This window comes from Haemaphysalis longicornis, unplaced genomic scaffold, assembly GCF_048455015.1.
Source record: "Haemaphysalis longicornis isolate Haplotype H1 unplaced genomic scaffold, Haemaphysalis longicornis Haplotype H1 scaffold_2, whole genome shotgun sequence".
NCBI classification, from domain to species: Eukaryota; Metazoa; Arthropoda; class Arachnida; order Ixodida; family Ixodidae; genus Haemaphysalis; species Haemaphysalis longicornis.
This window is the reverse complement of record NW_027526295.1, coordinates 199,168,027-199,175,628: the sequence shown is the minus strand read 5'-3', so window position 1 is coordinate 199,175,628 and position 7,602 is coordinate 199,168,027.

Sequence of the window (7,602 nt, the reverse complement as noted above, 5' to 3'; positions counted from 1 at the left end):
GCAGTTCCACAATAATGCAGATTTCTCGAAAGTTCCACCTGTAATCGTTACAACAGCGTAAATGAAGATAATTGGAGAAACAAAATTTTGAAAAAGTAATAAAAATATAAAAATAGGCAAATAGCGAACCGCATAATGCCCCGAATTTCCGCAATAATGCAGATTTAGCGGAAGTTCCAACTGTAATAGCTATAACAGAGTAAACAAAACTTTTGGTAAGGGAAATTTAAAAAAATAGAAAATAGGAGCAAAATAAAAAGTTACGTAAAATAACGAACTGTGCAAGGCCCGGCATTTCTGCAATAACGCATATTTAGCGAAAGTTTCACCCCTAATTGTTATAATAACGTAAAGTAATAGGATTGGTCGAACATAAATTTGAAAAAGAAAAAGATAAGAAAAAGATGAAATATTTATGGAAAATGTCGAAACGTAAACGCTCTTCATTTCCGCAATAATGCATATTTCTCGAAACACACACCCGTAATCGTTCTAATATCTTAAATGGAGACAAATGGTGGAACGAAATTTGGAAAGCCACAAAAATGGGAAAAATATAAAAAAGTACAAGAAATAGCGAACCGGGTAATGCCCTGAATTTCCAGAAAAACACAGATTCCCCAAAAGTTACTAGCATAAATGGAGATAATTGGTTGAACACAATTTTCAAAACCTGAAAAAAAAAAGAGAAAAGTACAACAAAATTTCCGAAAATGGGGAACCATGTATCACCCTGAATTTCCATAATAATGAAGATTTCGCAGAAGTTCCACCTGTACTCGTTTTAATAGCTTTATTGGAGATAGATGGTCCGACAGGATTTAGAAAAAGCAACAAAATTAGCTGGGAAGAACTCAAACTTAAGGCAATCAGCATAATAGTGCTACGCATAAGTAGACAATTGTTTTAAAGTGTTGTAACCAAAAGGCTTCAGTATCTAAAGGCTTTCATCGTGGCTATAGACCGTGAAGAATCTCATAGAATAGCACCGACGGTATTTTCACCAAATTCCTTAGATGATCTCCTGCGTCCGTCCTAGCCACCTAATTTAGCGAAGGCAGTGTGGGACACTCTCCTGCATTTCATATCCCGACCCACTATTTTTCCCTTGCTATTTCCCACCCATACCCGTCGTGAACCGTAACTTATCACTACCCCTAAGAGGGTCTATTTATTTATTTTTTATTTATTTATTTACCCTCAAGGTCAATAGACATTACAGAGGGGAGTGGGTAGGGAGAAACAGTGAAAATAACAACACAACGAAAGAACAAAAAAAGAGAACAATAGTTATACAGTCACCACGTTTCTGGTCATACAATGTTAGCTATTGCGTTCTTGAAAAGGTTGAAGTCTCGAATGGTTGCTGTCGGGTTTGGAAGGCCATTCCATTCCTTCGATGTTCGTGTCATGAAAGACTGCGAAAAGAAGTTAGTTCTGCAGGAAGGAATGCCGACTTTGAAGCCATGATCCAAACGTTGTGAAATGTGATGTGGACGGATTATGAATTCATTATGTAAGAAGGCATGGTGGTAGAGCTTGTGAAAAAGACATAAGCGGGAAACTTTACGGCGTGATGCAAGGAATGGTAGACTAAGGTCTGCTTTCATGGATGATATGCTTGCGGTGCGATTGTAATTACATGTAATGAAACGAGCCGAGTTAGTCTTAACCATTTCTAGTGACTGTATTAAATTGACGTGAAAGGGATCCCATATTGCTGCTGCGTATTCTAGTTTTGAGCGAATTAGTGTTTTGTATAGGAGTAATTTTAGAGTGGAAGGGGCTTTTGAAAAGTTACGGCGTAGGTACCCAAGCATGCGGTTGGAGTTGTTAATTACATAGGTGATATGAACGTTCCAGGTTAGGTTAGTTGTGATGTGCACACCAAGGTATTTGTAAGAGGGTACATTTTCTAACGTGTTATTACCTAGGTAGTACACAGGTGGTGTGCTAGGAGATCTAGTTACACGCATGAGTTTACACTTATTTGGGTTTAATTCCATCAACCAGTTGTTACACCATTCTGAAATCGCATTAAGATCTGACTGAAGAATATGTAAGTCGTTAGTGCATGTTATTTCTCGGAAGATCACGCAGTCGTCAGCAAAGAGATGAATGTTGCTAGTAACATTAGAGGGTAGATCGTTAATGTAGATTAAAAAGAGGAGCGGACCAAGAACTGAGCCTTGTGACACACCAGAGCGCACTGCACTTAGCTCAGATTCTTTGTCGTTAGCGTTGACGAATTGGGAAAGGTTAGTTAAAAAACATTCAATCCAGGTTAAGAGTTGTGAATCTAGATTAAGAAACCGGAGTTTAAGCAACAGAAGTTTGTGACATACTTTATCGAAAGCTTTGCTGAAATCTAAAAATATGCAGTCTGCCTGTGATGAACGAGCAAGAATAACGTTTAATTTGTGCGTAAATGATGCCAGTTGTGTTTCGCATGAATATGATTTACGAAAGCCATGTTGGGATGGTGTAAAAAAATAATTCGTCTCGAGGAAGTTGGCTAGATGTGAATACAAAATGTGTTCAAGAATCTTACATGGAATACTAGTAAGCGAAATTGGACGATAGTTAAATGGGCATTGCTGGTTACCAGATTTGTAAAATGGAACAACCTTACCAACCTTCCAGTGTGATGGCAGAGAACCTTCGGTGAGGGACTGCTGAAAAATCATTGATAGAAAGACTGAAGAATAACAAAGTGTGCCCACCAAGAACTTGGGAGTAATTAAATCACAGCCTGGGGCTGAAGATACATTTAACAATGTTAAAGCACTTTTTACACCATCGTAATCAATTGTTAGCGGCAACATTGCAGGGTAATCAAACCATTCTAGTTGTGGTGATGGGCAGTGTGCAACGGAAGTGAAGTTTTGTGAAAAGACACCATTAAGCAAGGAAGAACAGTCTTCATCAGGAATAGATTCACCGTTGTTATGAACAAGCGATATGACAGTATCACTGTTGGCGTTTATCACGCGCCAAAACTTTTTGATATTAGTTGTGAGCATGTTTGGCAGGTTACTGCGGAAAAAGTTATCTTTGGCACTTTTTAGTGCTCCTATACATTCTTCTGAGGCTGTCTTGTAATCTTGCCAACGGGCGGGATTTGTAGATCGTTTAGCAGACGGATACAGGCGCTTTTTTCTGTTTGACAAACGTTTTAATTGAACGTTATACCACGGAGCTTCTGGGTTAACTGTGATAGTATGCACGGGTATGTACTTAGATGTAAGATCATTGACTTTTGATAAGAACATGTCCCAGTTGGTTTGCACGCTACGGCTGTCAAAGCTGGCGGTGAATATGTCTAGAAAATTACTCAGTTCGACGTTGATTGCTTGGAAGTTGGCTTTGTTGTAATTTCGAATAATTTTAGTGTTTCGTTCTTTTTTAGGAGGTATCAGATTCACGTCAAATGTAAGCAATAAATGATCGCTCAGTCCTGGAAGATATGTTATGTTGGAAACAAGATCAGGGCGAGATGTTAGAACCAGGTCAAGAGTGCTAGAAACCGACTGCGTGATTCTTGTAGGTTTGGTTATGAGCTGCGTTAATGAAAATGATGTGCAAACATTCATGTAGTCACTTGCTAATGAAGAAAAGGGCTGCAGGATTGGGGGTTGATTTTGCCACCTAATATTTGGAAGATTGAAATCGCCGAGTAGGATTAAGGGCAGATTCGAGTAGCTGGATATCACGTGGTTAATTAAATCGTGTAGATGATCTGTGAAGCCTGATGGAAAATTGGGTGGACGGTAGCACACTCCTAAAACAATTTTTTGGTGGGCTATCTGGAGGACAGCCCAAACAGTTTCAATGTTGTTACTAACGTGGACAACACTTGATGGTATTTCTTTACGCACTGCTAGTAGGACACCGCCACCGTGTCGTGTATCGCGATCAAAGCGATACACAGTGAAATAGTTAGCCTGGTCAAATAACTCGTTATCGTGGATGTTTGGATGCAGCCATGTCTCGGTTAATGCTATTATATCAGGATTGCAGGTGTCGATGTACGATGTTAAGCAGTCACGCTTGTTCATAATGCTGCGAATGTTACAATGCATGAAAGATACTTTTGATGCACGATTCGCACCGCCCCTCTCAACTCCCTAGCTTTCGACACGTGCCTGAGGGGACGGTTGAGAAGTACCGATGGAGTCTGCGCACGCCTGCCCATCGGTGCTACTAGCAAGGTGGTTAGTTTTGTGCGACGACGAGCATTCGATAACTTTGTCGGCTACAGAGTCGTACATATACGTTGCACAAGCAAGAGACCCGCGGGTGTTTTTTCTACATTTCAATAAACGTTGAAAAAAAAAGTAGACATAACAATATATGGGCCGGTGTTGAGACGATCTTCACGTCAGCTAATCATTGACAGATATTACGTAAAGTTGATGTTTGTAAGGAACAGGACGGGAGAACACATACTTACGTGGGACAAAATGACTGCAGCTTGTGGGGAAAGTATATATGCAGACAGTAAAGTACAACGTACCCTCGCGCAAGAGCCCGGTTGGTAACACTGAAAATTGCTTAGCAAGTCAAGTGAAACATCTTATTCATTTAGAGCTGCAGCGTCACAATTACCTTAACTTTTATTTTGCTTGGTGAAACAAGAATTTTGTTTTTAAGATAAATATGATCCAAATAATATTCGCTCTGTAGGACAGCGTATTTGTTGACATTTTAGTCGTAATAAATATTTCTGAACATATTTAGTGTTCATTCTGGTGTTCCTGAGCTCTGCGACGGGAAGGAACAACGACACAACAACAGCAATATCGAGAAAAACCTGAAATTGAGCAGTAAAAACAATGCACAATCGTAAATATACTGTACAAACAATGCAAACAGTATTCTTTGACTTCTATCAATGTGCATGCGTCTATATTTTGTCTTTCTATGTGCGTCGTTCCTCTTACCTATTATCACTGATTGATCGTCGCTTATATTCTCTTTTAGAAAAATCTGTTTAGCTAAGTTTAGGTTCACCTCACGGTGCTTTGGTTACGCTATTGGGTTTTTAGATGCGGAGCGTCTTATGCTCGGGGGTATGTCCCGCGGCGTCGGCGGTGGTCCGGCGTCCGCACACCACCTGCGCATGCGCCACCGTCGTCATCTTCCCATGGGGGAACCGCTGAAGACGAAGATGGAGAAGAAGACAATCTTATGCTCGGGGGTATGTCCCGCGGCGTCGGCGGTGGTCCGGCGTCCGCACACCACCTGCGCATGCGCCACCGTCGTCATCTTCCCATGGGGGAACCGCTGAAGACGAAGATGGAGAAGAAGACAATCTTATGCTCGGGGGTATGTCCCGCGGCGTCGGCGGTGGTCCGGCGTCCGCACACCACCTGCGCATGCGCCACCGTCGTCATCTTCCCATAGGGGAACCGCTGAAGACGAAGAAGTAGAAGACAATCTTATGCTCGGGGGTATGTCCCGCGGCGTCGGTGGTGGTCCGGCGTCCGCACACCACCTGCGCATGCGCCACCGTCGTCATCTTCCCATGGGGGAACCGCTAAAGACGAAGATGGAGAAGAAGACAATCTTATGCTCGGGGGTATGTCCCGCGGCGTCGGCGGTGGTCCGGCGTCCGCACACCACCTGCGCATGCGCCACCGTCGTCATCTTCCCATAGGGGAACCGCTGAAGACGAAGAAGTAGAAGAAGACAATCTTATGCTCGGGGGTATGTCCCGCGGCGTCGGCGGTGGTCCGGCGTCCGCACACCACCTGCGCATGCGCCACCGTCGTCATCTTCCCATAGGGCAACCGCTGAAGACGAAGATGGAGAAGAAGACAATCTTATGCTCGGGGGTATGTCCCGCGGCGTCGGCGGTGGTCCGGCGTCCGCACACCACCTGCGCATGCGCCACCGTCGTCATCTTCCCATAGGGGAACCGCTGAAGACGAAGAAGTAGAAGAAGACAATCTTATGCTCGGGGGTATGTCCCGCGGCGTCGGCGGTGGTCCGGCGTCCGCACACCACCTGCGCATGCGCCACCGTCGCCATCTTCCCATAGGGGAACCGCTGAAGACGAAGAAGTAGAAGAAGACAATCTTATGCTCGGGGGTATGTCCCGCGGCGTCGGCGGTGGTCCGGCGTCCGCACACCACCTGCGCATGCGCCACCGTCGTCATCTTCCCATAGGGCAACCGCTGAAGACGAAGAAGGAGAAGAAGACAATCTTATGCTCGGGGGTATGTCCCGCGGCCTCGGCGGTGGTCCGGCGTCCGCACACCACCTGCGCATGCGCCACCGTCGTCATCTTCCCATGGGGGAACCGCTGAAGACGGAGATGGAGAAGAAGACAATCTTATGCTCGGGGGTATGTCCCGCGGCGTCGGCGGTGGTCCGGCGTCCGCACACCACCTGCGCATGCGCCACCGTCGTCATCTTCCCATAGGGCAACCGCTGAAGACGAAGATGGAGAAGAAGACAATCTTATGCTCGGGGGTATGTCCCGCGGCGTCGGCGGTGGTCCGGCGTCCGCACACCACCTGCGCATGCGCCACCGTCGTCATCTTCCCATGGGGGAACCGCTGAAGACGAAGATGGAGAAGAAGACAATCTTATGCCCGGGGGTATGTCCCGCGGCGTCGGCGGTGGTCCGGCGTCCGCACACCACCTGCGCATGCGCCACCGTCGTCATCTTCCCATAGGGGAACAGCTGAAGACGAAGAAGTAGAAGAAGACAATCTTATGCTCGGGGGTATGTCCCGCGGCGTCGGCGGTGGTCCGGCGTCCGCACACCACCTGCGCATGCGCCACCGTCGTCATCTTCCCATGGGGGAACCGCTGAAGACGAAGATGGAGAAGAAGACAATCTTATGCTCGGGGGTATGTCCCGCGGCGTCGGCGGTGGTCCGGCGTCCGCACACCACCTGCGCATGTGCCACCGTCGTCATCTTCCCATAGGGCAACCGCTGAAGACGAAGAAGGAGAAGAAGACAATCTTATGCTCGGGGGTATGTCCCGCGGCCTCGGCGGTGGTCCGGCGTCCGCACACCACCTGCGCATGCGCCACCGTCGTCATCTTCCATTGGGGGAACCGCTGAAGACGAAGAAGGAGAAGAAGACAAAGCTGCGAAGAGGAGGGCGTGTACGTTGCTGTCGCCCCATGCGCAGCACTTCTGATGACGATTTTGGCAGGATGCCTCTAGGGTTGGCCTAGGGATTGGCCGCATGCTTCGCTTGACCCCGGTCGTGCTTGCGCTTGACTCCGAGATTCTTCAGATGAAGTAGGATGGAAGCAACAGCCCCGTCAGTGCGTGTGCTGACGCAATTAAGTGAGAGCATCAGCGCAAACACTAACAGACCTTTAGATACCACTTCAATCTCGTATCACTCCCGTATATACGCATGCAATAAGAAAAATTACACCCATCTCCCCGAAAGGAACCATGAGTAGGATATATGAGCATTACGGGGTTCACTACATTTACACGAAATGTGGCTAATCAGCATCACGGAAACGCAAACGGAACCCCCATGACGCTCCGCATCCTACTCATGGTTCCCTTCGGGGAGATGAGTGTAATTTTTTGGTGCGTGTTGCCCCCGCAACGCCCGCAACTTTTA